The sequence below is a fragment of the Hyla sarda genome, chromosome 6 (assembly GCF_029499605.1).
Source record: "Hyla sarda isolate aHylSar1 chromosome 6, aHylSar1.hap1, whole genome shotgun sequence".
Classification (NCBI taxonomy): domain Eukaryota; kingdom Metazoa; phylum Chordata; class Amphibia; order Anura; family Hylidae; genus Hyla; species Hyla sarda.
In genome coordinates this window covers 282,870,621-282,895,620 of record NC_079194.1, presented here as the reverse complement: position 1 = coordinate 282,895,620, position 25,000 = coordinate 282,870,621, and the positions used below count along the sequence as shown (strand labels likewise).

General features: G+C 49.8%; 68 non-coding genes across 68 annotated transcripts; all 68 read left to right on the top strand.

The window, feature by feature from the left end:
* Positions 1-5: 5 nt before the first annotated feature.
* TRNAP-AGG (transfer RNA proline (anticodon AGG)) lies at positions 6-77 on the top strand. The gene has a single exon. It is a non-coding gene; the product is annotated as a tRNA-Pro (tRNA).
* A 246-nt stretch (positions 78-323) lies between these two features.
* On the top strand, positions 324-395 carry TRNAP-AGG (transfer RNA proline (anticodon AGG)). Its single transcript has one exon. It is a non-coding gene; the product is annotated as a tRNA-Pro (tRNA).
* A 129-nt stretch (positions 396-524) lies between these two features.
* Positions 525-596, top strand: TRNAP-CGG (transfer RNA proline (anticodon CGG)). Its single transcript has one exon. It is a non-coding gene; the product is annotated as a tRNA-Pro (tRNA).
* Positions 597-1,405: 809 nt separating this feature from the next.
* Positions 1,406-1,477, top strand: TRNAT-CGU (transfer RNA threonine (anticodon CGU)). Its single transcript has one exon. It is a non-coding gene; the product is annotated as a tRNA-Thr (tRNA).
* A 396-nt stretch (positions 1,478-1,873) lies between these two features.
* Positions 1,874-1,945, top strand: TRNAP-AGG (transfer RNA proline (anticodon AGG)). The gene has a single exon. It is a non-coding gene; the product is annotated as a tRNA-Pro (tRNA).
* Positions 1,946-2,191: 246 nt separating this feature from the next.
* Positions 2,192-2,263, top strand: TRNAP-AGG (transfer RNA proline (anticodon AGG)). The gene has a single exon. It is a non-coding gene; the product is annotated as a tRNA-Pro (tRNA).
* Positions 2,264-2,509: 246 nt separating this feature from the next.
* On the top strand, positions 2,510-2,581 carry TRNAP-AGG (transfer RNA proline (anticodon AGG)). Its single transcript has one exon. It is a non-coding gene; the product is annotated as a tRNA-Pro (tRNA).
* Positions 2,582-2,710: 129 nt separating this feature from the next.
* Positions 2,711-2,782, top strand: TRNAT-CGU (transfer RNA threonine (anticodon CGU)). The gene has a single exon. It is a non-coding gene; the product is annotated as a tRNA-Thr (tRNA).
* A 396-nt stretch (positions 2,783-3,178) lies between these two features.
* Positions 3,179-3,250, top strand: TRNAP-AGG (transfer RNA proline (anticodon AGG)). The gene has a single exon. It is a non-coding gene; the product is annotated as a tRNA-Pro (tRNA).
* A 246-nt stretch (positions 3,251-3,496) lies between these two features.
* Positions 3,497-3,568, top strand: TRNAP-AGG (transfer RNA proline (anticodon AGG)). Its single transcript has one exon. It is a non-coding gene; the product is annotated as a tRNA-Pro (tRNA).
* A 246-nt stretch (positions 3,569-3,814) lies between these two features.
* TRNAP-AGG (transfer RNA proline (anticodon AGG)) lies at positions 3,815-3,886 on the top strand. Its single transcript has one exon. It is a non-coding gene; the product is annotated as a tRNA-Pro (tRNA).
* A 129-nt stretch (positions 3,887-4,015) lies between these two features.
* Positions 4,016-4,087, top strand: TRNAP-CGG (transfer RNA proline (anticodon CGG)). The gene has a single exon. It is a non-coding gene; the product is annotated as a tRNA-Pro (tRNA).
* Positions 4,088-4,483: 396 nt separating this feature from the next.
* On the top strand, positions 4,484-4,555 carry TRNAP-AGG (transfer RNA proline (anticodon AGG)). The gene has a single exon. It is a non-coding gene; the product is annotated as a tRNA-Pro (tRNA).
* Positions 4,556-5,001: 446 nt separating this feature from the next.
* TRNAP-CGG (transfer RNA proline (anticodon CGG)) lies at positions 5,002-5,073 on the top strand. The gene has a single exon. It is a non-coding gene; the product is annotated as a tRNA-Pro (tRNA).
* A 396-nt stretch (positions 5,074-5,469) lies between these two features.
* On the top strand, positions 5,470-5,541 carry TRNAP-AGG (transfer RNA proline (anticodon AGG)). Its single transcript has one exon. It is a non-coding gene; the product is annotated as a tRNA-Pro (tRNA).
* Positions 5,542-5,787: 246 nt separating this feature from the next.
* Positions 5,788-5,859, top strand: TRNAP-AGG (transfer RNA proline (anticodon AGG)). The gene has a single exon. It is a non-coding gene; the product is annotated as a tRNA-Pro (tRNA).
* Positions 5,860-5,988: 129 nt separating this feature from the next.
* TRNAP-CGG (transfer RNA proline (anticodon CGG)) lies at positions 5,989-6,060 on the top strand. The gene has a single exon. It is a non-coding gene; the product is annotated as a tRNA-Pro (tRNA).
* Positions 6,061-6,668: 608 nt separating this feature from the next.
* TRNAP-AGG (transfer RNA proline (anticodon AGG)) lies at positions 6,669-6,740 on the top strand. Its single transcript has one exon. It is a non-coding gene; the product is annotated as a tRNA-Pro (tRNA).
* Positions 6,741-6,869: 129 nt separating this feature from the next.
* On the top strand, positions 6,870-6,941 carry TRNAT-CGU (transfer RNA threonine (anticodon CGU)). Its single transcript has one exon. It is a non-coding gene; the product is annotated as a tRNA-Thr (tRNA).
* Positions 6,942-7,337: 396 nt separating this feature from the next.
* Positions 7,338-7,409, top strand: TRNAP-AGG (transfer RNA proline (anticodon AGG)). The gene has a single exon. It is a non-coding gene; the product is annotated as a tRNA-Pro (tRNA).
* Positions 7,410-7,655: 246 nt separating this feature from the next.
* On the top strand, positions 7,656-7,727 carry TRNAP-AGG (transfer RNA proline (anticodon AGG)). Its single transcript has one exon. It is a non-coding gene; the product is annotated as a tRNA-Pro (tRNA).
* A 246-nt stretch (positions 7,728-7,973) lies between these two features.
* TRNAP-AGG (transfer RNA proline (anticodon AGG)) lies at positions 7,974-8,045 on the top strand. The gene has a single exon. It is a non-coding gene; the product is annotated as a tRNA-Pro (tRNA).
* A 129-nt stretch (positions 8,046-8,174) lies between these two features.
* Positions 8,175-8,246, top strand: TRNAT-CGU (transfer RNA threonine (anticodon CGU)). The gene has a single exon. It is a non-coding gene; the product is annotated as a tRNA-Thr (tRNA).
* A 396-nt stretch (positions 8,247-8,642) lies between these two features.
* TRNAP-AGG (transfer RNA proline (anticodon AGG)) lies at positions 8,643-8,714 on the top strand. The gene has a single exon. It is a non-coding gene; the product is annotated as a tRNA-Pro (tRNA).
* A 246-nt stretch (positions 8,715-8,960) lies between these two features.
* On the top strand, positions 8,961-9,032 carry TRNAP-AGG (transfer RNA proline (anticodon AGG)). The gene has a single exon. It is a non-coding gene; the product is annotated as a tRNA-Pro (tRNA).
* A 246-nt stretch (positions 9,033-9,278) lies between these two features.
* On the top strand, positions 9,279-9,350 carry TRNAP-AGG (transfer RNA proline (anticodon AGG)). Its single transcript has one exon. It is a non-coding gene; the product is annotated as a tRNA-Pro (tRNA).
* A 129-nt stretch (positions 9,351-9,479) lies between these two features.
* Positions 9,480-9,551, top strand: TRNAP-CGG (transfer RNA proline (anticodon CGG)). The gene has a single exon. It is a non-coding gene; the product is annotated as a tRNA-Pro (tRNA).
* A 396-nt stretch (positions 9,552-9,947) lies between these two features.
* TRNAP-AGG (transfer RNA proline (anticodon AGG)) lies at positions 9,948-10,019 on the top strand. The gene has a single exon. It is a non-coding gene; the product is annotated as a tRNA-Pro (tRNA).
* Positions 10,020-10,583: 564 nt separating this feature from the next.
* On the top strand, positions 10,584-10,655 carry TRNAP-AGG (transfer RNA proline (anticodon AGG)). The gene has a single exon. It is a non-coding gene; the product is annotated as a tRNA-Pro (tRNA).
* Positions 10,656-10,784: 129 nt separating this feature from the next.
* TRNAT-CGU (transfer RNA threonine (anticodon CGU)) lies at positions 10,785-10,856 on the top strand. The gene has a single exon. It is a non-coding gene; the product is annotated as a tRNA-Thr (tRNA).
* Positions 10,857-11,252: 396 nt separating this feature from the next.
* Positions 11,253-11,324, top strand: TRNAP-AGG (transfer RNA proline (anticodon AGG)). Its single transcript has one exon. It is a non-coding gene; the product is annotated as a tRNA-Pro (tRNA).
* Positions 11,325-11,770: 446 nt separating this feature from the next.
* Positions 11,771-11,842, top strand: TRNAP-CGG (transfer RNA proline (anticodon CGG)). Its single transcript has one exon. It is a non-coding gene; the product is annotated as a tRNA-Pro (tRNA).
* A 396-nt stretch (positions 11,843-12,238) lies between these two features.
* TRNAP-AGG (transfer RNA proline (anticodon AGG)) lies at positions 12,239-12,310 on the top strand. Its single transcript has one exon. It is a non-coding gene; the product is annotated as a tRNA-Pro (tRNA).
* Positions 12,311-12,556: 246 nt separating this feature from the next.
* On the top strand, positions 12,557-12,628 carry TRNAP-AGG (transfer RNA proline (anticodon AGG)). Its single transcript has one exon. It is a non-coding gene; the product is annotated as a tRNA-Pro (tRNA).
* Positions 12,629-12,757: 129 nt separating this feature from the next.
* Positions 12,758-12,829, top strand: TRNAP-CGG (transfer RNA proline (anticodon CGG)). Its single transcript has one exon. It is a non-coding gene; the product is annotated as a tRNA-Pro (tRNA).
* Positions 12,830-13,437: 608 nt separating this feature from the next.
* Positions 13,438-13,509, top strand: TRNAP-AGG (transfer RNA proline (anticodon AGG)). Its single transcript has one exon. It is a non-coding gene; the product is annotated as a tRNA-Pro (tRNA).
* Positions 13,510-13,638: 129 nt separating this feature from the next.
* Positions 13,639-13,710, top strand: TRNAT-CGU (transfer RNA threonine (anticodon CGU)). Its single transcript has one exon. It is a non-coding gene; the product is annotated as a tRNA-Thr (tRNA).
* Positions 13,711-14,106: 396 nt separating this feature from the next.
* TRNAP-AGG (transfer RNA proline (anticodon AGG)) lies at positions 14,107-14,178 on the top strand. The gene has a single exon. It is a non-coding gene; the product is annotated as a tRNA-Pro (tRNA).
* A 564-nt stretch (positions 14,179-14,742) lies between these two features.
* On the top strand, positions 14,743-14,814 carry TRNAP-AGG (transfer RNA proline (anticodon AGG)). Its single transcript has one exon. It is a non-coding gene; the product is annotated as a tRNA-Pro (tRNA).
* A 129-nt stretch (positions 14,815-14,943) lies between these two features.
* On the top strand, positions 14,944-15,015 carry TRNAT-CGU (transfer RNA threonine (anticodon CGU)). The gene has a single exon. It is a non-coding gene; the product is annotated as a tRNA-Thr (tRNA).
* A 396-nt stretch (positions 15,016-15,411) lies between these two features.
* On the top strand, positions 15,412-15,483 carry TRNAP-AGG (transfer RNA proline (anticodon AGG)). Its single transcript has one exon. It is a non-coding gene; the product is annotated as a tRNA-Pro (tRNA).
* A 246-nt stretch (positions 15,484-15,729) lies between these two features.
* Positions 15,730-15,801, top strand: TRNAP-AGG (transfer RNA proline (anticodon AGG)). The gene has a single exon. It is a non-coding gene; the product is annotated as a tRNA-Pro (tRNA).
* Positions 15,802-15,930: 129 nt separating this feature from the next.
* On the top strand, positions 15,931-16,002 carry TRNAP-CGG (transfer RNA proline (anticodon CGG)). Its single transcript has one exon. It is a non-coding gene; the product is annotated as a tRNA-Pro (tRNA).
* A 396-nt stretch (positions 16,003-16,398) lies between these two features.
* On the top strand, positions 16,399-16,470 carry TRNAP-AGG (transfer RNA proline (anticodon AGG)). Its single transcript has one exon. It is a non-coding gene; the product is annotated as a tRNA-Pro (tRNA).
* Positions 16,471-17,034: 564 nt separating this feature from the next.
* Positions 17,035-17,106, top strand: TRNAP-AGG (transfer RNA proline (anticodon AGG)). The gene has a single exon. It is a non-coding gene; the product is annotated as a tRNA-Pro (tRNA).
* Positions 17,107-17,235: 129 nt separating this feature from the next.
* Positions 17,236-17,307, top strand: TRNAT-AGU (transfer RNA threonine (anticodon AGU)). The gene has a single exon. It is a non-coding gene; the product is annotated as a tRNA-Thr (tRNA).
* Positions 17,308-17,703: 396 nt separating this feature from the next.
* Positions 17,704-17,775, top strand: TRNAP-AGG (transfer RNA proline (anticodon AGG)). The gene has a single exon. It is a non-coding gene; the product is annotated as a tRNA-Pro (tRNA).
* Positions 17,776-18,021: 246 nt separating this feature from the next.
* On the top strand, positions 18,022-18,093 carry TRNAP-AGG (transfer RNA proline (anticodon AGG)). Its single transcript has one exon. It is a non-coding gene; the product is annotated as a tRNA-Pro (tRNA).
* Positions 18,094-18,339: 246 nt separating this feature from the next.
* On the top strand, positions 18,340-18,411 carry TRNAP-AGG (transfer RNA proline (anticodon AGG)). The gene has a single exon. It is a non-coding gene; the product is annotated as a tRNA-Pro (tRNA).
* Positions 18,412-18,540: 129 nt separating this feature from the next.
* Positions 18,541-18,612, top strand: TRNAP-CGG (transfer RNA proline (anticodon CGG)). The gene has a single exon. It is a non-coding gene; the product is annotated as a tRNA-Pro (tRNA).
* A 396-nt stretch (positions 18,613-19,008) lies between these two features.
* TRNAP-AGG (transfer RNA proline (anticodon AGG)) lies at positions 19,009-19,080 on the top strand. Its single transcript has one exon. It is a non-coding gene; the product is annotated as a tRNA-Pro (tRNA).
* A 246-nt stretch (positions 19,081-19,326) lies between these two features.
* Positions 19,327-19,398, top strand: TRNAP-AGG (transfer RNA proline (anticodon AGG)). The gene has a single exon. It is a non-coding gene; the product is annotated as a tRNA-Pro (tRNA).
* A 129-nt stretch (positions 19,399-19,527) lies between these two features.
* On the top strand, positions 19,528-19,599 carry TRNAP-CGG (transfer RNA proline (anticodon CGG)). The gene has a single exon. It is a non-coding gene; the product is annotated as a tRNA-Pro (tRNA).
* Positions 19,600-19,994: 395 nt separating this feature from the next.
* On the top strand, positions 19,995-20,066 carry TRNAP-AGG (transfer RNA proline (anticodon AGG)). The gene has a single exon. It is a non-coding gene; the product is annotated as a tRNA-Pro (tRNA).
* A 447-nt stretch (positions 20,067-20,513) lies between these two features.
* On the top strand, positions 20,514-20,585 carry TRNAT-CGU (transfer RNA threonine (anticodon CGU)). Its single transcript has one exon. It is a non-coding gene; the product is annotated as a tRNA-Thr (tRNA).
* A 396-nt stretch (positions 20,586-20,981) lies between these two features.
* Positions 20,982-21,053, top strand: TRNAH-AUG (transfer RNA histidin (anticodon AUG)). The gene has a single exon. It is a non-coding gene; the product is annotated as a tRNA-His (tRNA).
* A 246-nt stretch (positions 21,054-21,299) lies between these two features.
* On the top strand, positions 21,300-21,371 carry TRNAP-AGG (transfer RNA proline (anticodon AGG)). The gene has a single exon. It is a non-coding gene; the product is annotated as a tRNA-Pro (tRNA).
* A 129-nt stretch (positions 21,372-21,500) lies between these two features.
* Positions 21,501-21,572, top strand: TRNAP-CGG (transfer RNA proline (anticodon CGG)). Its single transcript has one exon. It is a non-coding gene; the product is annotated as a tRNA-Pro (tRNA).
* Positions 21,573-21,968: 396 nt separating this feature from the next.
* On the top strand, positions 21,969-22,040 carry TRNAP-AGG (transfer RNA proline (anticodon AGG)). The gene has a single exon. It is a non-coding gene; the product is annotated as a tRNA-Pro (tRNA).
* A 129-nt stretch (positions 22,041-22,169) lies between these two features.
* On the top strand, positions 22,170-22,241 carry TRNAP-CGG (transfer RNA proline (anticodon CGG)). Its single transcript has one exon. It is a non-coding gene; the product is annotated as a tRNA-Pro (tRNA).
* Positions 22,242-22,637: 396 nt separating this feature from the next.
* On the top strand, positions 22,638-22,709 carry TRNAP-AGG (transfer RNA proline (anticodon AGG)). The gene has a single exon. It is a non-coding gene; the product is annotated as a tRNA-Pro (tRNA).
* A 246-nt stretch (positions 22,710-22,955) lies between these two features.
* On the top strand, positions 22,956-23,027 carry TRNAP-AGG (transfer RNA proline (anticodon AGG)). The gene has a single exon. It is a non-coding gene; the product is annotated as a tRNA-Pro (tRNA).
* Positions 23,028-23,156: 129 nt separating this feature from the next.
* On the top strand, positions 23,157-23,228 carry TRNAP-CGG (transfer RNA proline (anticodon CGG)). The gene has a single exon. It is a non-coding gene; the product is annotated as a tRNA-Pro (tRNA).
* Positions 23,229-23,624: 396 nt separating this feature from the next.
* TRNAP-AGG (transfer RNA proline (anticodon AGG)) lies at positions 23,625-23,696 on the top strand. Its single transcript has one exon. It is a non-coding gene; the product is annotated as a tRNA-Pro (tRNA).
* Positions 23,697-23,942: 246 nt separating this feature from the next.
* On the top strand, positions 23,943-24,014 carry TRNAP-AGG (transfer RNA proline (anticodon AGG)). The gene has a single exon. It is a non-coding gene; the product is annotated as a tRNA-Pro (tRNA).
* Positions 24,015-24,143: 129 nt separating this feature from the next.
* Positions 24,144-24,215, top strand: TRNAP-CGG (transfer RNA proline (anticodon CGG)). Its single transcript has one exon. It is a non-coding gene; the product is annotated as a tRNA-Pro (tRNA).
* Positions 24,216-24,611: 396 nt separating this feature from the next.
* Positions 24,612-24,683, top strand: TRNAP-AGG (transfer RNA proline (anticodon AGG)). The gene has a single exon. It is a non-coding gene; the product is annotated as a tRNA-Pro (tRNA).
* A 129-nt stretch (positions 24,684-24,812) lies between these two features.
* TRNAP-CGG (transfer RNA proline (anticodon CGG)) lies at positions 24,813-24,884 on the top strand. Its single transcript has one exon. It is a non-coding gene; the product is annotated as a tRNA-Pro (tRNA).
* Positions 24,885-25,000: the final 116 nt, after the last annotated feature.

The following is a 25,000-nucleotide window of genomic DNA, read 5'->3' as shown; positions in this document are numbered from 1 at the left end:
AGCTTGGCTCGTTGGTCTAGGGGTATGATTCTTGCTTAGGGTGCGAGAGGTCCTGGGTTCAAATCCCAGACGAGCCCAGCTTTTGAGAGCATTCCTGTTCATCCAGTTCCATGAGTAGCATGTAGCCTTCTCCTTGTGTGTTTTCTGGCACCAGTGTCCAACCTCTTTAGTCTTCTCCTTGTTTGTTTTCTGACAGCAGCGGTGTGGAACCTCTGTCCTGCTCAGTCCTGTGAATAAATTTGGTGTTGGCAAACCGCCTTTCGACGTTGTCTCAGCTTGGCTCGTTGGTGTTGGCAAACGTCCTTTTGCTGCTGTCTCAGCTTGGCTCGTTGGTCTAGGGGTATGATTCTCGCTTAGGGTGCGAGAGGTCCCGGGTTCAAATCCCGGACGAGCCCACCTTTTGAGAGCATACCTGCTCATCCAGTTCCATGAGTAGCATGTAGTCTTCTACTTGTGTGTTTTCTGGCACCAGTGTCTGCAAAGACAAAAGTACCTGACACGCCTCAGGAGCATGGCTGAATTGTGGCTCGTTGGTCTAGTGGTATGATTCTCGCTTCGGGTGCGAGAGGCCCCGGGCTCGAATCCCGGACGAGCCCTGTCACCACCTTCATTTGCCGCCCTCACCTCTCATAAATCGGTTTCATCTGCTCTTTACCAGAGCGGTTTGCTTTAAGTCACGGACAGAGGTGTTTCCGGAGAAGACTTTACTTTTTGGTTACCTTAATTCAACTCTGAGCATTGTAGAAGTGAAAACCTGCGAATGCTCTCTTCAGTGGAAACGCTGTGTCGACTAATTGGTCTAGGGGTATGATCCTCACTTAGGGTTCCTTCCCATCCTTATCATTCCGTGAGCTATCTTTAGTCTTCTCCTTGTTTGTTTTCTGACAGCAGCAGTCCTGTGAATAAATTTGGTGTTGGCAAACGGCCTTTCGACGTTGTCTCAGCTTGGCTCGTTGGTGTTGGCAAACGTCCTTTTGCTGCTGTCTCAGCTTGGCTCGTTGGTCTAGGGGTATGATTCTCGCTTAGCGTGCGAGAGGTCCCGGCTTCAAATCCTAAACGAGCCCTAGCTTTTCCTGAGGAGTGACCTTTCTCCTTTTTCTCACCTCTTGTCAACATGCCCATAGTAAGCCTCCACCCAATGGATTTTTTGCAAATCTGCCAAGGCAAAAGTACCTGACACGCCTCAGGAATTTGGCAGAATTCTGTTTCGTTGGTCTAGGGGTATGATTCTCGCTTAGGGTGCGAAAGGTCCCGGGTTTAAATCCCGGACGAGCCCACCTTTTGAGAGCATACCTGCTTATCCAGTTCCATGAGTAGCATGTAGTCTTCTACTTGTGTGTTTTCTGGCACCAGTGTCTGCAAAGACAAAAGTACCTGACACGCCTCAGGAGTATGGCTGAATTGTGGCTCGTTGGTCTAGAGGTATGATTCTCGCTTCGTGTGCGAGAGGCCCCGGGTTCGAATCCCGGACGAGCCCTGTCACCACCCTCATTTGCCGCCCTCACCTCTCATAAATCGGTTTCATCTGCTCTTTACCAGAGCGGTTTGCTTTAAATCACGGACAGAGGTGTTTCCGGAGAAGACTTTACTTTTTGGTTACCTTAATTCAACTCTGAGCATTGTAGAAGTGAAAACCTGCCAATGCTGTCTTCAGTGGAAACGCTGTGTCGACTCATTGGTCTAGGGGTATGATCCTCACTTAGGGTTCCTTCCCATCCTTATCATTCCGTGAGCTATCTTTAGTCTTCTCCTTGTTTGTTTTCTGACAGCAGCAGTCCTGTGAATAAATTTGGTGTTGGCAAACGGCCTTTCGACGTTGTCTCAGCTTGGCTCGTTGGTGTTGGCAAACGTCCTTTTGCTGCTGTCTCAGCATGGCTCGTTGGTCTAGGGGTATGATTCTCGCTTAGGGTGCGAGAGGTCCCGGGTTCAAATCCCGGACGAGCCCACCTTTTGAGAGCATTCCTGTTCATCCAGTTCCATGAGTAGCATGTAGTCTTCTCCTTGTGTGTTTTCTGGCACCAGTGTCCAACCTCTTTAGTCTTCTCCTTGTTTGTTTTCTGACAGCAGCGGTGTGGAACCTCTGTCCTGCTCAGTCCTGTGAATAAATTTGGTGTTGGCAAACGGCCTTTCGACGTTGTCTCAGCTTGGCTCGTTGGTGTTGGCAAACGTCCTTTTGCTGCTGTCTCAGCTTGGCTCGTTGGTCTAGGGGTATGATTCTCACTTAGGGTGCGAGAGGTCCTGGGTTCAAATCCCGGACGAGCCCACCTTTTGAGAGCATTCCTGCTCATCCAGTTCCATGAGTAGCATGTAGTCTTCTCCTTGTGTGTTTTCTGGCACCAGTGTCCAACCTCTTTAGTCTTCTCCTTGTTTGTTTTCTGACAGCAGCGGTGTGGAACCTCTGTCCTGCTCAGTCCTGAGAATAAATTTGGTGTTGGCAAACGGCCTTTCGAAGTTGTCTCAGCTTGGCTCGTTGGTGTTGGCAAACGTCCTTTTGCTGCTGTCTCAGCTTGGCTCGTTGGTCTAGGGGTATGATTCTCGCTTAGGGTGCGAAAGGTCCCGGGTTTAAATCCCGGACGAGCCCACCTTTTGAGAGCATACCTGCTCATCCAGTTCCATGAGTAGCATGTAGTCTTCTACTTGTGTGTTTTCTGGCACCAGTGTCTGCAAAGACAAAAGTACCTGACACGCCTCAGGAGTATGGCTGAATTGTGGCTCGTTGGTCTAGAGGTATGATTCTCGCTTCGTGTGCGAGAGGCCCCGGGTTCGAATCCCGGACGAGCCCTGTCACCACCTTCATTTGCCGCCCTCACCTCTCATAAATCGGTTTCATCTGCTGTTTACCAGAGCGGTTTGCTTTAAATCACGGACAGAGGTGTTTTCGGAGAAGACTTTACTTTTTGGTTACCTTAATTCAACTCTGAGCATTGTAGAAGTGAAAACCTGCCAATGCTGTCTTCAGTGGAAACGCTGTGTCGACTCATTGGTCTAGGGGTATGATCCTCACTTAGGGTTCCTTCCCAACCGTATCAATCCGTGAGATATCTTTAGTCTTCTCCTTGTTTGTTTTCTGACAGCAGCAGTCCTGTGAATAAATTTGGTGTTGGCAAACGGCGTTTCGACGTTGTCTCAGCTTGGCTCGTTGGTGTTGGCAAACGTCCTTTTGCTGCTGTCTCAGCTTGGCTCGTTGGTCTAGGGGTATGATTCTCGCTTAGGGTGCGAGAGGTCCCGGCTTCAAATCCCGGACGAGCCCACCTTTTGAGAGCATTCCTGCTCATCCAGTTCCATGAGTAGCATGTAGTCTTCTCCTTGTGTGTTTTCTGGCACCAGTGTCCAACCTCTTTAGTCTTCTCCTTGTTTGTTTTCTGACAGCAGCGGTGTGGAACCTCTGTCCTGCTCAGTCCTGTGAATAAATTTGGTGTTGGCAAACGGCCTTTCGACGTTGTCTCAGCTTGGCTCGTTGGTGTTGGCAAACGTCCTTTTGCTGCTGTCTCAGCTTGGCTCGTTGGTCTAGGGGTATGATTCTCGCTTAGGGTGCGAGAGGTCCCGGCTTCAAACCCCGGACGAGCCCACCTTTTGAGAGCATTCCTGCTCATCCAGTTCCATGAGTAGCATGTAGTCTTCTCCTTGTGTGTTTTCTGGCACCAGTGTCCAACCTCTTTAGTCTTCTCCTTGTTTGTTTTCTGACAGCAGCGGTGTGGAACCTCTGTCCTGCTCAGTCCTGTGAATAAATTTGGTGTTGGCAAACGGCCTTTCGACGTTGTCTCAGCTTGGCTCGTTGGTGTTGGCAAACGTCCTTTTGCTGCTGTCTCAGCTTGGCTCGTTGGTCTAGGGGTATGATTCTCGCTTAGGGTGCGAGAGGTCCCGGGTTCAAATCCCGGACGAGCCCACCTTTTGAGAGCATTCCTGCTCATCCAGTTCCATGAGTAGCATGTAGTCTTCTACTTGTGTGTTTTCTGGCACCAGTGTCTGCAAAGACAAAAGTACCTGACACGCCTCAGGAGTATGGCTGAATTGTGGCTCGTTGGTCTAGTGGTATGATTCTCGCTTCGGGTGCGAGAGGCCCCGGGTTCGAATCCCGGACGAGCCCTGTCACCACCTTCATTTGCCGCCCTCACCTCTCATAAATCGGTTTCATCTGCTCTTTACCAGAGCGGTTTGCTTTAAGTCACGGACAGAGGTGTTTCCGGAGAAGACTTTTCTTTTTGGTTACCTTAATTCAACTCTGAGCATTGTAGAAGTGAAAACCTGCGAATGCTCTCTTCAGTGGAAACGCTGTGTCGACTCATTGGTCTAGGGGTATGATCCTCACTTAGGGTTCCTTCCCATCCTTATCATTCCGTGAGCTATCTTTAGTCTTCTCCTTGTTTGTTTTCTGACAGCAGCAGTCCTGTGAATACATTTGGTGTTGGCAAACGGCCTTTCGACGTTGTCTCAGCTTGGCTCGTTGGTGTTGGCAAACGTCCTTTTGCTGCTGTCTCAGCTTGGCTCGTTGGTCTAGGGGTATGATTCTCGCTTAGGGTGCGAGAGGTCCCGGGTTCAAATCCCGGACGAGCCCACCTTTTGAGAGCATTCCTGTTCATCCAGTTCCATGAGTAGCATGTAGTCTTCTCCTTGTGTGTTTTCTGACACCAGTGTCCAACCTCTTTAGTCTTCTCCTTGTTTGTTTTCTGACAGCAGCGGTGTGGAACCTCTGTCCTGCTCAGTCCTGTGAATAAATTTGGTGTTGGCAAACGGCCTTTCGACGTTGTCTCAGCTTGGCTCGTTGGTGTTGGCAAACGTCCTTTGGCTGCTGTCTCAGCTTGGCTCGTTGGTTAGGGGTATGATTCTCGCTTAGGGTGCGAGAGGTCCCGGGTTCAAATCCCGGACGAGCCCACCTTTTGAGAGCATTCCTGCTCATCCAGTTCCATGAGTAGCATGTAGTCTTCTACTTGTGTGTTTTCTGGCACCAGTGTCTGCAAAGACAAAAGTACCTGACACGCCTCAGGAGTATGGCTGAATTGTGGCTCGTTGGTCTAGTGGTATGATTCTCGCTTCGGGTGCGAGAGGCCCTGGGTTTGAATCCCGGACGAGCCCTTTCACCTCCTTCATTTGCCGCCCTCACCTCTCATAAATCGGTTTCATCTGCTCTTTACCAGAGCGGTTTGCTTTAAGACACGGACAGAGGTGTTTCCGGAGAAGACTTTACTTTTTGGTTACCTTAATTCAACTCTGAGCATTGTAGAAGTGAAAACCTGTGAATGCTCTCTTCAGTGGAAACGCTGTGTCGACTCATTGGTCTAGGGGTATGATCCTCACTTAGGGTTCCTTCCCATCCTTATCATTCTGTGAGCTATCTTTAGTCTTCTCCTTGTTTGTTTTCTGACAGCAGCAGTCCTATGAATAAATTTGGTGTTGGCAAACGGCCTTTCGACGTTGTCTCAGCTTGGCTCGTTGGTGTTGGCAAACGTCCTTTTGCTGCTGTCTCAGCTTGGCTCGTTGGTCTAGGGGTATGATTCTTGCTTAGGGTGCGAGAGGTCCTGGGTTCAAATCCCAGACGAGCCCAGCTTTTGAGAGCATTCCTGTTCATCCAGTTCCATGAGTAGCATGTAGCCTTCTCCTTGTGTGTTTTCTGGCACCAGTGTCCAACCTCTTTAGTCTTCTCCTTGTTTGTTTTCTGACAGCAGCGGTGTGGAACCTCTGTCCTGCTCAGTCCTGTGAATAAATTTGGTGTTGGCAAACCGCCTTTCGACGTTGTCTCAGCTTGGCTCGTTGGTGTTGGCAAACGTCCTTTTGCTGCTGTCTCAGCTTGGCTCGTTGGTCTAGGGGTATGATTCTCGCTTAGGGTGCGAGAGGTCCCGGGTTCAAATCCCGGACGAGCCCACCTTTTGAGAGCATACCTGCTCATCCAGTTCCATGAGTAGCATGTAGTCTTCTACTTGTGTGTTTTCTGGCACCAGTGTCTGCAAAGACAAAAGTACCTGACACGCCTCAGGAGCATGGCTGAATTGTGGCTTGTTGGTCTAGTGGTATGATTCTCGCTTCGGGTGCGAGAGGCCCCGGGCTCGAATCCCGGACGAGCCCTGTCACCACCTTCATTTGCCGCCCTCACCTCTCATAAATCGGTTTCATCTGCTCTTTACCAGAGCGGTTTGCTTTAAGTCACGGACAGAGGTGTTTCCGGAGAAGACTTTACTTTTTGGTTACCTTAATTCAACTCTGAGCATTGTAGAAGTGAAAACCTGCGAATGCTCTCTTCAGTGGAAACGCTGTGTCGACTAATTGGTCTAGGGGTATGATCCTCACTTAGGGTTCCTTCCCATCCTTATCATTCCGTGAGCTATCTTTAGTCTTCTCCTTGTTTGTTTTCTGACAGCAGCAGTCCTGTGAATAAATTTGGTGTTGGCAAACGGCCTTTCGACGTTGTCTCAGCTTGGCTCGTTGGTGTTGGCAAACGTCCTTTTGCTGCTGTCTCAGCTTGGCTCGTTGGTCTAGGGGTATGATTCTCGCTTAGCGTGCGAGAGGTCCCGGCTTCAAATCCTAAACGAGCCCTAGCTTTTCCTGAGGAGTGACCTTTCTCCTTTTTCTCACCTCTTGTCAACATGCCCATAGTAAGCCTCCACCCAATGGATTTTTTGCAAATCTGCCAAGGCAAAAGTACCTGACACGCCTCAGGAATTTGGCAGAATTCTGGCTCGTTGGTCTAGGGGTATGATTCTCGCTTAGGGTGCGAAAGGTCCCGGGTTTAAATCCCGGACGAGCCCACCTTTTGAGAGCATACCTGCTTATCCAGTTCCATGAGTAGCATGTAGTCTTCTACTTGTGTGTTTTCTGGCACCAGTGTCTGCAAAGACAAAAGTACCTGACACGCCTCAGGAGTATGGCTGAATTGTGGCTCGTTGGTCTAGAGGTATGATTCTCGCTTCGTGTGCGAGAGGCCCCGGGTTCGAATCCCGGACGAGCCCTGTCACCACCCTCATTTGCCGCCCTCACCTCTCATAAATCGGTTTCATCTGCTCTTTACCAGAGCGGTTTGCTTTAAATCACGGACAGAGGTGTTTCCGGAGAAGACTTTACTTTTTGGTTACCTTAATTCAACTCTGAGCATTGTAGAAGTGAAAACCTGCCAATGCTGTCTTCAGTGGAAACGCTGTGTCGACTCATTGGTCTAGGGGTATGATCCTCACTTAGGGTTCCTTCCCATCCTTATCATTCCGTGAGCTATCTTTAGTCTTCTCCTTGTTTGTTTTCTGACAGCAGCAGTCCTGTGAATAAATTTGGTGTTGGCAAACGGCCTTTCGACGTTGTCTCAGCTTGGCTCGTTGGTGTTGGCAAACGTCCTTTTGCTGCTGTCTCAGCATGGCTCGTTGGTCTAGGGGTATGATTCTCGCTTAGGGTGCGAGAGGTCCCGGGTTCAAATCCCGGACGAGCCCACCTTTTGAGAGCATTCCTGTTCATCCAGTTCCATGAGTAGCATGTAGTCTTCTCCTTGTGTGTTTTCTGGCACCAGTGTCCAACCTCTTTAGTCTTCTCCTTGTTTGTTTTCTGACAGCAGCGGTGTGGAACCTCTGTCCTGCTCAGTCCTGTGAATAAATTTGGTGTTGGCAAACGGCCTTTCGACGTTGTCTCAGCTTGGCTCGTTGGTGTTGGCAAACGTCCTTTTGCTGCTGTCTCAGCTTGGCTCGTTGGTCTAGGGGTATGATTCTCACTTAGGGTGCGAGAGGTCCTGGGTTCAAATCCCGGACGAGCCCACCTTTTGAGAGCATTCCTGCTCATCCAGTTCCATGAGTAGCATGTAGTCTTCTCCTTGTGTGTTTTCTGGCACCAGTGTCCAACCTCTTTAGTCTTCTCCTTGTTTGTTTTCTGACAGCAGCGGTGTGGAACCTCTGTCCTGCTCAGTCCTGAGAATAAATTTGGTGTTGGCAAACGGCCTTTCGAAGTTGTCTCAGCTTGGCTCGTTGGTGTTGGCAAACGTCCTTTTGCTGCTGTCTCAGCTTGGCTCGTTGGTCTAGGGGTATGATTCTCGCTTAGGGTGCGAAAGGTCCCGGGTTTAAATCCCGGACGAGCCCACCTTTTGAGAGCATACCTGCTCATCCAGTTCCATGAGTAGCATGTAGTCTTCTACTTGTGTGTTTTCTGGCACCAGTGTCTGCAAAGACAAAAGTACCTGACACGCCTCAGGAGTATGGCTGAATTGTGGCTCGTTGGTCTAGAGGTATGATTCTCGCTTCGTGTGCGAGAGGCCCCGGGTTCGAATCCCGGACGAGCCCTGTCACCACCTTCATTTGCCGCCCTCACCTCTCATAAATCGGTTTCATCTGCTGTTTACCAGAGCGGTTTGCTTTAAATCACGGACAGAGGTGTTTTCGGAGAAGACTTTACTTTTTGGTTACCTTAATTCAACTCTGAGCATTGTAGAAGTGAAAACCTGCCAATGCTGTCTTCAGTGGAAACGCTGTGTCGACTCATTGGTCTAGGGGTATGATCCTCACTTAGGGTTCCTTCCCAACCGTATCAATCCGTGAGATATCTTTAGTCTTCTCCTTGTTTGTTTTCTGACAGCAGCAGTCCTGTGAATAAATTTGGTGTTGGCAAACGGCGTTTCGACGTTGTCTCAGCTTGGCTCGTTGGTGTTGGCAAACGTCCTTTTGCTGCTGTCTCAGCTTGGCTCGTTGGTCTAGGGGTATGATTCTCGCTTAGGGTGCGAGAGGTCCCGGCTTCAAATCCCGGACGAGCCCACCTTTTGAGAGCATTCCTGCTCATCCAGTTCCATGAGTAGCATGTAGTCTTCTCCTTGTGTGTTTTCTGGCACCAGTGTCCAACCTCTTTAGTCTTCTCCTTGTTTGTTTTCTGACAGCAGCGGTGTGGAACCTCTGTCCTGCTCAGTCCTGTGAATAAATTTGGTGTTGGCAAACGGCCTTTCGACGTTGTCTCAGCTTGGCTCGTTGGTGTTGGCAAACGTCCTTTTGCTGCTGTCTCAGCTTGGCTCGTTGGTCTAGGGGTATGATTCTCGCTTAGGGTGCGAGAGGTCCCGGCTTCAAACCCCGGACGAGCCCACCTTTTGAGAGCATTCCTGCTCATCCAGTTCCATGAGTAGCATGTAGTCTTCTCCTTGTGTGTTTTCTGGCACCAGTGTCCAACCTCTTTAGTCTTCTCCTTGTTTGTTTTCTGACAGCAGCGGTGTGGAACCTCTGTCCTGCTCAGTCCTGTGAATAAATTTGGTGTTGGCAAACGGCCTTTCGACGTTGTCTCAGCTTGGCTCGTTGGTGTTGGCAAACGTCCTTTTGCTGCTGTCTCAGCTTGGCTCGTTGGTCTAGGGGTATGATTCTCGCTTAGGGTGCGAGAGGTCCCGGGTTCAAATCCCGGACGAGCCCACCTTTTGAGAGCATTCCTGCTCATCCAGTTCCATGAGTAGCATGTAGTCTTCTACTTGTGTGTTTTCTGGCACCAGTGTCTGCAAAGACAAAAGTACCTGACACGCCTCAGGAGTATGGCTGAATTGTGGCTCGTTGGTCTAGTGGTATGATTCTCGCTTCGGGTGCGAGAGGCCCCGGGTTCGAATCCCGGACGAGCCCTGTCACCACCTTCATTTGCCGCCCTCACCTCTCATAAATCGGTTTCATCTGCTCTTTACCAGAGCGGTTTGCTTTAAGTCACGGACAGAGGTGTTTCCGGAGAAGACTTTTCTTTTTGGTTACCTTAATTCAACTCTGAGCATTGTAGAAGTGAAAACCTGTGAATGCTCTCTTCAGTGGAAACGCTGTGTCGACTCATTGGTCTAGGGGTATGATCCTCACTTAGGGTTCCTTCCCATCCTTATCATTCCGTGAGCTATCTTTAGTCTTCTCCTTGTTTGTTTTCTGACAGCAGCAGTCCTGTGAATACATTTGGTGTTGGCAAACGGCCTTTCGACGTTGTCTCAGCTTGGCTCGTTGGTGTTGGCAAACGTCCTTTTGCTGCTGTCTCAGCTTGGCTCGTTGGTCTAGGGGTATGATTCTCGCTTAGGGTGCGAGAGGTCCCGGGTTCAAATCCTGGACGAGCCCACCTTTTGAGAGCATTCCTGTTCATCCAGTTCCATGAGTAGCATGTAGTCTTCTCCTTGTGTGTTTTCTGACACCAGTGTCCAACCTCTTTAGTCTTCTCCTTGTTTGTTTTCTGACAGCAGCGGTGTGGAACCTCTGTCCTGCTCAGTCCTGTGAATAAATTTGGTGTTGGCAAACGGCCTTTCGACGTTGTCTCAGCTTGGCTCGTTGGTGTTGGCAAACGTCCTTTTGCTGCTGTCTCAGCTTGGCTCGTTGGTCTAGGGGTATGATTCTCACTTAGGGTGCGAGAGGTCCTGGGTTCAAATCCCGGACGCGCCCACCTTTTGAGAGCATTCCTGCTCATCCAGTTCCATGAGTAGCATGTAGTCTTCTCCTTGTGTGTTTTCTGGCACCAGTGTCCAACCTCTTTAGTCTTCTCCTTGTTTGTTTTCTGACAGCAGCGGTGTGGAACCTCTGTCCTGCTCAGTCCTGAGAATAAATTTGGTGTTTGCAAACGGCCTTTCGAAGTTGTCTCAGCTTGGCTCGTTGGTGTTGGCAAACGTCCTTTTGCTGCTGTCTCAGCTTGGCTCGTTGGTCTAGGGGTATGATTCTCGCTTAGGGTGCGAAAGGTCCCGGGTTTAAATCCCGGACGAGCCCACCTTTTGAGAGCATACCTGCTCATCCAGTTCCATGAGTAGCATGTAGTCTTCTACTTGTGTGTTTTCTTGCACCAGTGTCTGCAAAGACAAAAGTACCTGACACGCCTCAAAAGTATGGCTGAATTGTGGCTCGTTGGTCTAGAGGTATGATTCTCACTTCGTGTGCGAGAGGCCCCGGGTTCGAATCCCGGACGAGCCCTGTCACCACCTTCATTTGCCGCCCTCACCTCTCATAAATCGGTTTCATCTGCTCTTTACCAGAGCGGTTTGCTTTAAGTCACGGACAGAGGTGTTTCCGGAGAAGACTTTACTTTTTGGTTACCTTAATTCAACTCTGAGCATTGTAGAAGTGAAAACCTGCGAATGCTCTCTTCAGTGGAAACGCTGTGTCGACTCATTGGTCTAGGGGTATGATCCTCACTTAGGGTTCCTTCCCATCCTTATCATTCCGTGAGCTATCTTTAGTCTTCTCCTTGTTTGTTTTCTGACAGCAGCAGTCCTGTGAATACATTTGGTGTTGGCAAACGGCCTTTCGACGTTGTCTCAGCTTGGCTCGTTGGTGTTGGCAAACGTCCTTTTGCTGCTGTCTCAGCTTGGCTCGTTGGTCTAGGGGTATGATTCTCGCTTAGGGTGCGAGAGGTCCCGGGTTCAAATCCCGGACGAGCCCACCTTTTGAGAGCATTCCTGTTCATCCAGTTCCATGAGTAGCATGTAGTCTTCTCCTTGTGTGTTTTCTGACACCAGTGTCCAACCTCTTTAGTCTTCTCCTTGTTTGTTTTCTGACAGCAGCGGTGTGGAACCTCTGTCCTGCTCAGTCCTGTGAATAAATTTGGTGTTGGCAAACGGCCTTTCGACGTTGTCTCAGCTTGGCTCGTTGGTGTTGGCAAACGTCCTTTGGCTGCTGTCTCAGCTTGGCTCGTTGGTTAGGGGTATGATTCTCGCTTAGGGTGCGAGAGGTCCCGGGTTCAAATCCCGGACGAGCCCACCTTTTGAGAGCATTCCTGCTCATCCAGTTCCATGAGTAGCATGTAGTCTTCTACTTGTGTGTTTTCTGGCACCAGTGTCTGCAAAGACAAAAGTACCTGACACGCCTCAGGAGTATGGCTGAATTGTGGCTCGTTGGTCTAGTGGTATGATTCTCGCTTCGGGTGCGAGAGGCCCTGGGTTTGAATCCCGGACGAGCCCTTTCACCTCCTTCATTTGCCGCCCTCACCTCTAATAAATCGGTTTCATCTGCTCTTTACCAGAGCGGTTTGCTTTAAGACACGGACAGAGGTGTTTCCGGAGAAGACTTTACTTTTTGGTTACCTTAATTCAACTCTGAGCATTGTAGAAGTGAAAACCTGTGAATGCTCTCTTCAGTGGAAACGCTGTGTCGACTCATTGGTCTAGGGGTATGATCCTCACTTAGGGTTCCTTCCCATCCTTATCATTCTGTGAGCTATCTTTAGTCTTCTCCTTGTTTGTTTTCTGACAGCAGCAGTCCTATGAATAAATTTGGTGTTGGCAAACGGCCTTTCGACGTTGTCTCAGCTTGGCTCGTTGGTGTTGGCAAACGTCCTTTTGCTGCTGTCTCAGCTTGGCTCGTTGGTCTAGGGGTATGATTCTTGCTTAGGGTGCGAGAGGTCCTGGGTTCAAATCCCAGACGAGCCCAGCTTTTGAGAGCATTCCTGTTCATCCAGTTCCATGAGTAGCATGTAGCCTTCTCCTTGTGTGTTTTCTGGCACCAGTGTCCAACCTCTTTAGTCTTCTCCTTGTTTGTTTTCTGACAGCAGCGGTGTGGAACCTCTGTCCTGCTCAGTCCTGTGAATAAATTTGGTGTTGGCAAACCGCCTTTCGACGTTGTCTCAGCTTGGCTCGTTGGTGTTGGCAAACGTCCTTTTGCTGCTGTCTCAGCTTGGCTCGTTGGTCTAGGGGTATGATTCTCGCTTAGGGTGCGAGAGGTCCCGGGTTCAAATCCCGGACGAGCCCACCTTTTGAGAGCATACCTGCTCATCCAGTTCCATGAGTAGCATGTAGTCTTCTACTTGTGTGTTTTCTGGCACCAGTGTCTGCAAAGACAAAAGTACCTGACACGCCTCAGGAGCATGGCTGAATTGTGGCTCGTTGGTCTAGTGGTATGATTCTCGCTTCGGGTGCGAGAGGCCCCGGGCTCGAATCCCGGACGAGCCCTGTCACCACCTTCATTTGCCGCCCTCACCTCTCATAAATCGGTTTCATCTGCTCTTTACCAGAGCGGTTTGCTTTAAGTCACGGACAGAGGTGTTTCCGGAGAAGACTTTACTTTTTGGTTACCTTAATTCAACTCTGAGCATTGTAGAAGTGAAAACCTGCGAATGCTCTCTTCAGTGGAAACGCTGTGTCGACTAATTGGTCTAGGGGTATGATCCTCACTTAGGGTTCCTTCCCATCCTTATCATTCCGTGAGCTATCTTTAGTCTTCTCCTTGTTTGTTTTCTGACAGCAGCAGTCCTGTGAATAAATTTGGTGTTGGCAAACGGCCTTTCGACGTTGTCTCAGCTTGGCTCGTTGGTGTTGGCAAACGTCCTTTTGCTGCTGTCTCAGCTTGGCTCGTTGGTCTAGGGGTATGATTCTCGCTTAGCGTGCGAGAGGTCCCGGCTTCAAATCCTAAACGAGCCCTAGCTTTTCCTGAGGAGTGACCTTTCTCCTTTTTCTCACCTCTTGTCAACATGCCCATAGTAAGCCTCCACCCAATGGATTTTTTGCAAATCTGCCAAGGCAAAAGTACCTGACACGCCTCAGGAATTTGGCAGAATTCTGGCTCGTTGGTCTAGGGGTATGATTCTCGCTTAGGGTGCGAAAGGTCCCGGGTTTAAATCCCGGACGAGCCCACCTTTTGAGAGCATACCTGCTTATCCAGTTCCATGAGTAGCATGTAGTCTTCTACTTGTGTGTTTTCTGGCACCAGTGTCTGCAAAGACAAAAGTACCTGACACGCCTCAGGAGTATGGCTGAGTTGTGGCTCGTTGGTCTAGAGGTATGATTCTCGCTTCGTGTGCGAGAGGCCCCGGGTTCGAATCCCGGACGAGCCCTGTCACCACCCTCATTTGCCGCCCTCACCTCTCATAAATCGGTTTCATCTGCTCTTTACCAGAGCGGTTTGCTTTAAATCACGGACAGAGGTGTTTCCGGAGAAGACTTTACTTTTTGGTTACCTTAATTCAACTCTGAGCATTGTAGAAGTGAAAACCTGCCAATGCTGTCTTCAGTGGAAACGCTGTGTCGACTCATTGGTCTAGGGGTATGATCCTCACTTAGGGTTCCTTCCCATCCTTATCATTCCGTGAGCTATCTTTAGTCTTCTCCTTGTTTGTTTTCTGACAGCAGCAGTCCTGTGAATAAATTTGGTGTTGGCAAACGGCCTTTCGACGTTGTCTCAGCTTGGCTCGTTGGTGTTGGCAAACGTCCTTTTGCTGCTGTCTCAGCATGGCTCGTTGGTCTAGGGGTATGATTCTCGCTTAGGGTGCGAGAGGTCCCGGGTTCAAATCCCGGACGAGCCCACCTTTTGAGAGCATTCCTGTTCATCCAGTTCCATGAGTAGCATGTAGTCTTCTCCTTGTGTGTTTTCTGGCACCAGTGTCCAACCTCTTTAGTCTTCTCCTTGTTTGTTTTCTGACAGCAGCGGTGTGGAACCTCTGTCCTGCTCAGTCCTGTGAATAAATTTGGTGTTGGCAAACGGCCTTTCGACGTTGTCTCAGCTTGGCTCGTTGGTGTTGGCAAACGTCCTTTTGCTGCTGTCTCAGCTTGGCTCCTTGGTCTAGGGGTATGATTCTCACTTAGGGTGCGAGAGGTCCTGGGTTCAAATCCTGGACGAGCCCACCTTTTGAGAGCATTCCTGCTCATCCAGTTCCATGAGTAGCATGTAGTCTTCTCCTTGTGTGTTTTCTGGCACCAGTGTCCAACCTCTTTAGTCTTCTCCTTGTTTGTTTTCTGACAGCAGCGGTGTGGAACCTCTGTCCTGCTCAGTCCTGAGAATAAATTTGGTGTTGGCAAACGGCCTTTCGAAGTTGTCTCAGCTTGGCTCGTTGGTGTTGGCAAACGTCCTTTTGCTGCTGTCTCAGCTTGGCTCGTTGGTCTAGGGGTATGATTCTCGCTTAGGGTGCGAAAGGTCCCGGGTTTAAATCCCGGACGAGCCCACCTTTTGAGAGCATACCTGCTCATCCAGTTCCATGAGTAGCATGTAGTCTTCTACTTGTGTGTTTTCTGGCACCAGTGTCTGCAAAGACAAAAGTACCTGACACGCCTCAGGAGTATGGCTGAATTGTGGCTCGTTGGTCTAGAGGTATGATTCTCGCTTCGTGTGCGAGAGGCCCCGGGTTCGAATCCCGGACGAGCCCTGTCACCACCTTCATTTGCCGCCCTCACCTCTCATAAATCGGTTTCATCTGCTGTTTACCAGAGCGGTTTGCTTTAAATCACGGACAGAGGTGTTTTCGGAGAAGACTTTACTTTTTGGTTACCTTAATTCAACTCTGAGCATTGTAGAAGTGAAAACCTGCCAATGCTGTCTTCAGTGGAAACGCTGTGTCGACTCATTGGTCTAGGGGTATGATCCTCACTTAGGGTTCCTTCCCAACCGTATCAATCCGTGAGATATCTTTAGTCTTCTCCTTGTTTGTTTTCTGACAGCAGCAGTCCTGTGAATAAATTTGGTGTTGGCAAACGGCGTTTCGACGTTGTCTCAGCTTGGCTCGTTGGTGTTGGCAAACGTCCTTTTGCTGCTGTCTCAGCTTGGCTCGTTGGTCTAGGGGTATGATTCTCGCTTAGGGTGCGAGAGGTCCCGGCTTCAAATCCCGGACGAGCCCACCTTTTGAGAGCATTCCTGCTCATCCAGTTCCATGAGTAGCATGTAGTCTTCTCCTTGTGTGTTTTCTGGCACCAGTGTCCAACCTCTTTAGTCTTCTCCTTGTTTGTTTTCTGACAGCAGCGGTGTGGAACCTCTGTCCTGCTCAGTCCTGTGAATAAATTTGGTGTTGGCAAACGGCCTTTCGACGTTGTCTCAGCTTGGCTCGTTGGTGTTGGCAAACGTCCTTTTGCTGCTGTCTCAGCTTGGCTCGTTGGTCTAGGGGTATGATTCTCGCTTAGGGTGCGAGAGGTCCCGGGTTCAAATCCCGGACGAGCCCACCTTTTGAGAGCATTCCTGCTCATCCAGTTCCATGAGTAGCATGTAGTCTTCTACTTGTGTGTTTTCTGGCACCAGTGTCTGCAAAGACAAAAGTACCTGACACGCCTCAGGAGTATGGCTGAATTGTGGCTCGTTGGTCTAGTGGTATGATTCTCGCTTCGGGTGCGAGAGGCCCCGGGTTCGAATCCCGGACGAGCCCTGTCACCACCTTCATTTGCCGCCCTCACCTCTCATAAATCGGTTTCATCTGCTCTTTACCAGAGCGGTTTGCTTTAAGTCACGGACAGAGGTGTTTCCGGAGAAGACTTTTCTTTTTGGTTACCTTAATTCAACTCTGAGCATTGTAGAAGTGAAAACCTGCGAATGCTCTCTTCAGTGGAAACGCTGTGTCGACTCATTGGTCTAGGGGTATGATCCTCACTTAGGGTTCCTTCCCATCCTTATCATTCCGTGAGCTATCTTTAGTCTTCTCCTTGTTTGTTTTCTGACAGCAGCAGTCCTGTGAATACATTTGGTGTTGGCAAACGGCCTTTCGACGTTGTCTCAGCTTGGCTCGTTGGTGTTGGCAAACGTCCTTTTGCTGCTGTCTCAGCTTGGCTCGTTGGTCTAGGGGTATGATTCTCGCTTAGGGTGCGAGAGGTCCCGGGTTCAAATCCTGGACGAGCCCACCTTTTGAGAGTATTCCTGTTCATCCAGTTCCATGAGTAGCATGTAGTCTTCTCCTTGTGTGTTTTCTGACACCAGTGTCCAACCTCTTTAGTCTTCTCCTTGTTTGTTTTCTGACAGCAGCGGTGTGGAACCTCTGTCCTGCTCAGTCCTGTGAATAAATTTGGTGTTGGCAAACGGCCTTTCGACGTTGTCTCAGCTTGGCTCGTTGGTGTTGGCAAACGTCCTTTTGCTGCTGTCTCAGCTTGGCTCGTTGGTCTAGGGGTATGATTCTCACTTAGGGTGCGAGAGGTCCTGGGTTCAAATCCCGGACGCGCCCACCTTTTGAGAGCATTCCTGCTCATCCAGTTCCATGAGTAGCATGTAGTCTTCTCCTTGTGTGTTTTCTGGCACCAGTGTCCAACCTCTTTAGTCTTCTCCTTGTTTGTTTTCTGACAGCAGCGGTGTGGAACCTCTGTCCTGCTCAGTCCTGAGAATAAATTTGGTGTTTGCAAACGGCCTTTCGAAGTTGTCTCAGCTTGGCTCGTTGGTGTTGGCAAACGTCCTTTTGCTGCTGTCTCAGCTTGGCTCGTTGGTCTAGGGGTATGATTCTCGCTTAGGGTGCGAAAGGTCCCGGGTTTAAATCCCGGACGAGCCCACCTTTTGAGAGCATACCTGCTCATCCAGTTCCATGAGTAGCATGTAGTCTTCTACTTGTGTGTTTTCTTGCACCAGTGTCTGCAAAGACAAAAGTACCTGACACGCCTCAAAAGTATGGCTGAATTGTGGCTCGTTGGTCTAGAGGTATGATTCTCACTTAGTGTGCGAGAGGCCCCGGGTTCGAATCCCGGACGAGCCCTGTCACCACCTTCATTTGCCGCCCTCACCTCTCATAAATCGGTTTCATCTGCTGTTTACCAGAGCGGTTTGCTTTAAATCACGGACAGAGGTGTTTTCGGAGAAGACTTTACTTTTTGGTTACCTTAATTCAACTCTGAGCATTGTAGAAGTGAAAACCTGCCAATGCTGTCTTCAGTGGAAACGCTGTGTCGACTCATTGGTCTAGGGGTATGATCCTCACTTAGGGTTCCTTCCCAACCGTATCAATCCGTGAGCTATCTTTAGTCTTCTCCTTGTTTGTTTTCTGACAGCAGCAGTCCTGTGAATAAATTTGGTGTTGGCAAACGGCGTTTCGACGTTGTCTCAGCTTGGCTCGTTGGTGTTTGCAAACGTCCTTTTGCTGCTGTCTCAGCTTGGCTCGTTGGTCTAGGGGTATGATTCTCGCTTAGGGTGCGAGAGGTCCCGGCTTCAAATCCCGGACGAGCCCACCTTTTGAGAGCATTCCTGCTCATCCAGTTCCATGAGTAGCATGTAGTCTTCTCCTTGTGTGTTTTCTGGCACCAGTGTCCAACCTCTTTAGTCTTCTCCTTGTTTGTTTTCTGACAGCAGCGGTGTGGAACCTCTGTCCTGCTCAGTCCTGTGAATAAATTTGGTGTTGGCAAACGGCCTTTCGACGTTGTCTCAGCTTGGCTCGTTGGTGTTGGCAAACGTCCTTTTGCTGCTGTCTCAGCTTGGCTCGTTGGTCTAGGGGTATGATTCTCGCTTAGGGTGCGAGAGGTCCCGGCTTCAAATCCCGGACGAGCCCACCTTTTGAGAGCATTCCTGCTCATCCAGTTCCATGAGTAGCATGTAGTCTTCTCCTTGTGTGTTTTCTGGCACCAGTGTCCAACCTCTTTAGTCTTCTCCTTGTTTGTTTTCTGACAGCAGCGGTGTGGAACCTCTGTCCTGCTCAGTCCTGTGAATAAATTTGGTGTTGGCAAACGGCCTTTCGACGTTGTCTCAGCTTGGCTCGTTGGTGTTGGCAAACGTCCTTTTGCTGCTGTCTCAGCTTGGCTCGTTGGTCTAGGGGTATGATTCTCGCTTAGGGTGCGAGAGGTCCCGGGTTCAAATCCCGGACGAGCCCACCTTTTGAGAGCATTCCTGCTCATCCAGTTCCATGAGTAGCATGTAGTCTTCTACTTGTGTGTTTTCTGGCACCAGTGTCTGCAAAGACAAAAGTACCTGACACGCCTCAGGAGTATGGCTGAATTGTGGCTCGTTGGTCTAGTGGTATGATTCTCGCTTCGGGTGCGAGAGGCCCCGGGTTCGAATCCCGGACGAGCCCTGTCACCACCTTCATTTGCCGCCCTCACCTCTCATAAATCGGTTTCATCTGCTCTTTACCAGAGCGGTTTGCTTTAAGTCACGGACAGAGGTGTTTCCGGAGAAGACTTTACTTTTTGGTTACCTTAATTCAACTCTGAGCATTGTAGAAGTGAAAACCTGCGAATGCTCTCTTCAGTGGAAACGCTGTGTCGACTCATTGGTCTAGGGGTATGATCCTCACTTAGGGTTCCTTCCCATCCTTATCATTCCGTGAGCTATCTTTAGTCTTCTCCTTGTTTGTTTTCTGACAGCAGCAGTCCTGTGAATAAATTTGGTGTTGGCAAACGGCCTTTCGACGTTGTCTCAGCTTGGCTCGTTGGTGTTGGCAAACGTCCTTTTGCTGCTGTCTCAGCTTGGCTCGTTGGTCTAGGGGTATGATTCTCGCTTAGGGTGCGAGAGGTCCCGGGTTCAAATCCCGGACGAGCCCACCTTTTGAGAGCATTCCTGTTCATCCAGTTCCATGAGTAGCATGTAGTCTTCTCCTTGTGTGTTTTCTGGCACCAGTGTCCAACCTCTTTAGTCTTCTCCTTGTTTGTTTTCTGACAGCAGCGGTGTGGAACCTCTGTCCTGCTCAGTCCTGTGAATAAATTTGGTGTTGGCAAACGGCCTTTCGACGTTGTCTCAGCTTGGCTCGTTGGTGTTGGCAAACGTCCTTTTGCTGCTGTCTCAGCTTGGCTCGTTGGTCTAGGGGTATGATTCTCGCTTAGGGTGCGAGAGGTCCCGGGTTCAAATCCCGGACGAGCCCACCTTTTGAGAGCATACCTGCTCATCCAGTTCCATGAGTAGCATGTAGTCTTCTACTTGTGTGTTTTCTGGCACCAGTGTCTGCAAAGACAAAAGTACCTGACACGCCTCAGGAGCATGGCTGAATTGTGGCTCGTTGGTCTAGTGGTATGATTCTCGCTTCGGGTGCGAGAGGCCCCGGGTTCAAATCCCGGACGAGCCCTGTCACCACCTTCATTTGCCGCCCTCACCTCTCATAAATCGGTTTCATCTGCTCTTTACCAGAGCGGTTTGCTTTAAGTCACGGACAGAGGTGTTTCCGGAGAAGACTTTACTTTTGGTTACCTTAATTCAACTCTGAGCATTGTAGAAGTGAAAACCTGCGAATGCTCTCTTCAGTGGAAACGCTGTGTCGACTAATTGGTCTAGGGGTATGATCCTCACTGAGGGTTCCTTCCCATCCTTATCATTCCGTGAGCTATCTTTAGTCTTCTCCTTGTTTGTTTTCTGACAGCAGCAGTCCTGTGAATAAATTTGGTGTTGGCAAACTGCGTTTCGACGTTGTCTCAGCTTGGCTCGTTGGTGTTGGCAAACGTCCTTTTGCTGCTGTCTCAGCTTGGCTCGTTGGTCTAGGGGTATGATTCTCGCTTAGGGTGCGAGAGGTCCCGGGTTCAAATCCCGGACGAGCCCACCTTTTGAGAGCATTCCTGCTCATCCAGTTCCATGAGTAGCATGTAGTCTTCTCCATGTGTGTTTTCTGGCACCAGTGTCCAACCTCTTTAGTCTTCTCCTTGTTTGTTTTCTGACAGCAGCGGTGTGGAACCTCTGTCCTGCTCAGTCCTGAGAATAAATTTGGTGTTGGCAAACGGCCTTTCGACGTTGTCTCAGCTTGGCTCGTTGGTGTTGGCAAACGTCCTTTTGCTGCTGTCTCAGCTTGGCTCGTTGGTCTAGGGGTATGATTCTTGCTTAGGGTGCGAAAGGTCCCGGGTTTAAATCCCGGACGAGCCCACCTTTTGAGAGCATACCTGCTCATCCAGTTCCATGAGTAGCATGTAGTCTTCTACTTGTGTGTTTTCTGGCACCAGTGTCTGCAAAGACAAAAGTACCTGACACGCCTCAGGAGTATGGCTGAATTGTGGCTCGTTGGTCTAGAGGTATGATTCTCGCTTCGTGTGCGAGAGGCCCCGGGTTCGAATCCCGGACGAGCCCTGTCACCACCTTCATTTGCCGCCCTCACCTCTCATAAATCGGTTTCATCTGCTGTTTACCAGAGCGGTTTGCTTTAAATCACGGACAGAGGTGTTTTCGGAGAAGACTTTACTTTTTGGTTACCTTAATTCAACTCTGAGCATTGTAGAAGTGAAAACCTGCCAATGCTGTCTTCAGTGGAAACGCTGTGTCGACTCATTGGTCTAGGGGTATGATCCTCACTTAGGGTTCCTTCCCAACCGTATCAATCCATGAGCTATCTTTAGTCTTCTCCTTGTTTGTTTTCTGACAGCAGCAGTCCTGTGAATAAATTTGGTGTTGGCAAACGGCGTTTCGACGTTGTCTCAGCTTGGCTCGTTGGTGTTGGCAAACGTCCTTTTGCTGCTGTCTCAGCTTGGCTCGTTGGTCTAGGGGTATGATTCTCGCTTATGGTGCGAGAGGTCCCGGCTTCAAATCCCGGACGAGCCCACCTTTTGAGAGCATTCCTGCTCATCCAGTTCCATGAGTAGCATGTAGTCTTCTCCTTGTGTGTTTTCTGGCACCAGTGTCCAACCTCTTTAGTCTTCTCCTTGTTTGTTTTCTGACAGCAGCGGTGTTAAACCTCTGTCCTGCTCAGTCCTGTGAATAAATTTGGTGTTGGCAAACGGCCTTTCGACGTTGTCTCAGCTTGGCTCGTTGGTGTTGGCAAACGTCCTTTTGCTGCTGTCTCAGCTTGGCTCGTTGGTCTAGGGGTATGATTCTCGCTTAGGGTGCGAGAGGTCCCGGGTTCAAATCCCGGACGAGCCCACCTTTTGAGAGCATTCCTGCTCATCCAGTTCCATGAGTAGCATGTAGTCTTCTACTTGTGTGTTTTCTGGCACCAGTGTCTGCAAAGACAAAAGTACCTGACACGCCTCAGGAGTATGGCTGAATTGTGGCTCGTTGGTCTAGTGGTATGATTCTCGCTTCGGGTGCGAGAGGCCCCGGGTTCGAATCCCGGACGAGCCCTGTCACCACTTTCATTTGCCGCCCTCACCTCTCATAAATCGGTTTCATCTGCTCTTTACCAGAGCGGTTTGCTTTAAGTCACGGACAGAGGTGTTTCCGGAGAAGACTTTACTTTTTGGTTACCTTAATTCAACTCTGAGCATTGTAGAAGTGAAAACCTGCGAATGCTCTCTTCAGTGGAAACGCTGTGTCGACTCATTGGTCTAGGGGTATGATCCTCACTTAGGGTTCCTTCCCATCCTTATCATTCCGTGAGCTATCTTTAGTCTTCTCCTTGTTTGTTTTCTGACAGCAGCAGTCCTGTGAATAAATTTGGTGTTGGCAAACGGCCTTTCGACGTTGTCTCAGCTTGGCTCGTTGGTGTTGGCAAACGTCCTTTTGCTGCTGTCTCAGCTTGGCTCGTTGGTCTAGGGGTATGATTCTCGCTTAGGGTGCGAGAGGTCCCGGGTTCAAATCCCGGACGAGCCCACCTTTTGAGAGCATTCCTGTTCATCCAGTTCCATGAGTAGCATGTAGTCTTCTCCATGTGTGTTTTCTGGCACCAGTATCTGCCAAGACAAAAGTACCTGACACGCCTCAGGAGTATGGCAGAATTCTGGCTCGTTGGTCTAGAGGTATGATTCTTGCTTCGGGTGCGAGAGGCCCCGGGTTCGAATCCCGGACGAGCCCTGTCACCACCTTCATTTGCCGCCCTCACCTCTCATAAATCGGTTTCATCTGCTGTTTACCAGAGCGGTTTGCTTTAAATCACGGACAGAGGTGTTTTCGGAGAACACTTTACTTTTTGGTTACCTTAATTCAACTCTGAGCATTGTAGAAGTGAAAACCTGCCAATGCTGTCTTCAGTGGAAACGCTGTGTCGACTCATTGGTCTAGGGGTATGATCCTCACTTAGGGTTCCTTCCCAACCGTATCATTCCGTGAGCTATCTTTTGTCTTCTCCTTGTTTGTTTTCTGACAGCAGCAGTCCTGTGAATAAATTTGGTGTTGGCAAACGGCGTTTCGACGTTGTCTCAGCTTGGCTCGTTGGTGTTGGCAAACGTCCTTTTGCTGCTGTCTCAGCTTGGCTCGTTGGTCTAGGGGTATGATTCTCGCTTAGGGTGCGAGAGGTCCCGGGTTCAAATCGCGGACGAGCCCACCTTTTGAGAGCATTCCTGCTCATCCAGTTCCATGAGTAGCATGTAGTCTTCTCCTTGTGTGTTTTCTGGCACCAGTGTCCAACCTCTTTAGTCTTCTCCTTGTTTGTTTTCTGACAGCAGCGGTGTGGAATCTATGTCCTGCTCAGTCCTGTGAATAAATTTGGTGTTGGCAAACGGCCTTTCGACGTTGTCTCAGCTTGGCTCGTTGGTGTTGGCAAACGTCCTTTTGCTGCTGTCTCAGCTTGGCTCGTTGGTCTAGGGGTATGATTCTCGCTTAGGGTGCGAGAGGTCCCGGGTTCAAATCCCGGACGAGCCCACCTTTTGAGAGCATACCTGCTCATCCAGTTCCATGAGTAGCATGTAGTCTTCTACTTGTGTGTTTTCTGGCACCAGTGTCTGCAAAGACAAAAGTACCTGACACGCCTCAGGAGCATGGCTGAAATGTGGCTCGTTGGTCTAGTGGTATGATTCTCGCTTCGGGTGCGAGAGGCCCCGGGTTCGAATCCCGGACGAGCCCTGTCACCACCTTCATTTGCCGCCCTCACCTCTCATAAATCGGTTTCATCTGCTCTTTACCAGAGCGGTTTGCTTTAAGTCACGGACAGAGTTGTTTCCGGAGAAGACTTTACTTTTTGGTTACCTTAATTCAACTCTGAGCATTGTAGAAGTGAAAACCTGCGAATGCTCTCTTCAGTGGAAACGCTGTGTCGACTAATTGGTCTAGGGGTATGATCCTCACTTAGGGTTCCTTCCCATCCTTATCATTCCGTGAGCTATCTTTAGTCTTCTCCTTGTTTGTTTTCTGACAGCAGCAGTCCTGTGAATAAATTTGGTGTTGGCAAACGGCGTTTCGACGTTGTCTCAGCTTGGCTCGTTGGTGTTGGCAAACGTCCTTTTGCTGCTGTCTCAGCTTGGCTCGTTGGTCTAGGGGTATGATTCTCGCTTAGGGTGCGAGAGGTCCCGGGTTCAAATCCCGGACGAGCCCACCTTTTGAGAGCATTCCTGCTCATCCAGTTCCATGAGTAGCATGTAGTCTTCTCCTTGTGTGTTTTCTGGCACCAGTGTCCAACCTCTTTAGTCTTCTCCTTGTTTGTTTTCTGACAGCAGCGGTGTGGAACCTCTGTCCTGCTCAGTCCTGAGAATAAATTTGGTGTTGGCAAACGGCCTTTCGACGTTGTCTCAGCTTGGCTCGTTGGTGTTGGCAAACGTCCTTTTGCTGCTGTCTCAGCTTGGCTCGTTGGTCTAGGGGTATGATTCTCGCTTAGGGTGCGAAAGGTCCCGGGTTTAAATCCCGGACGAGCCCACCTTTTGAGAGCATACCTGCTCATCCAGTTCCATGAGTAGCATGTAGTCTTCTACTTGTGTGTTTTCTGGCACCAGTGTCTGCAAAGACAAAAGTACCTGACACGCCTCAGGAGTATGGCTGAATTGTGGCTCGTTGGTCTAGTGGTATGATTCTCGCTTCGGGTGCGAGAAGCCCCGGGTTCGAATCCCGGACGAGCCCTGTCACCACCTTCATTTGCCGCCCTCACCTCTCATAAATCGGTTTCATCTGCTCTTTACCAGAGCGGTTTGCTTTAAGTCACGGACAGAGGTGTTTCCGGAGAAGACTTTACTTTTTGGTTACCTTAATTCAACTCTGAGCATTGTAGAAGTGAAAACCTGCGAATGCTCTCTTCAGTGGAAACGCTGTGTCGACTCATTGGTCTAGGGGTATGATCCTCACTTAGGGTTCCTTCCCATCCTTATCATTCCGTGAGCTATCTTTAGTCTTCTCCTTGTTTGTTTTCTGACAGCAGCAGTCCTGTGAATAAATTTGGTGTTGGCAAACGGCCTTTCGACGTTGTCTCAGCTTGGCTCGTTGGTGTTGGCAAACGTCCTTTTGCTGCTGTCTCAGCTTGGCTCGTTGGTCTAGGGGTATGATTCTCGCTTAGGGTGCGAGAGGTCCCGGGTTCAAATCCCGGACGAGCCCACCTTTTGAGAGCATTCCTGTTCATCCAGTTCCATGAGTAGCATGTAGTCTTCTCCTTGTGTGTTTTCTGGCACCAGTATCTGCCAAGACAAAAGTACCTGACACGCCTCAGGAATATGACAGAATTCTGGCTCGTTGGTCTAGAGGTATGATTCTCGCTTCGGGTGCGAGAGGCCCCGGGTTTGAATCCCGGACGAGCCCTGTCACCACCTTCATTTGCCGCCCTCACCTCTCATAAATCGGTTTCATCTGCTGTTTACCAGAGTGGTTTGCTTTAAATCACGGACAGAGGTGTTTTCGGAGAAGACTTTACTTTT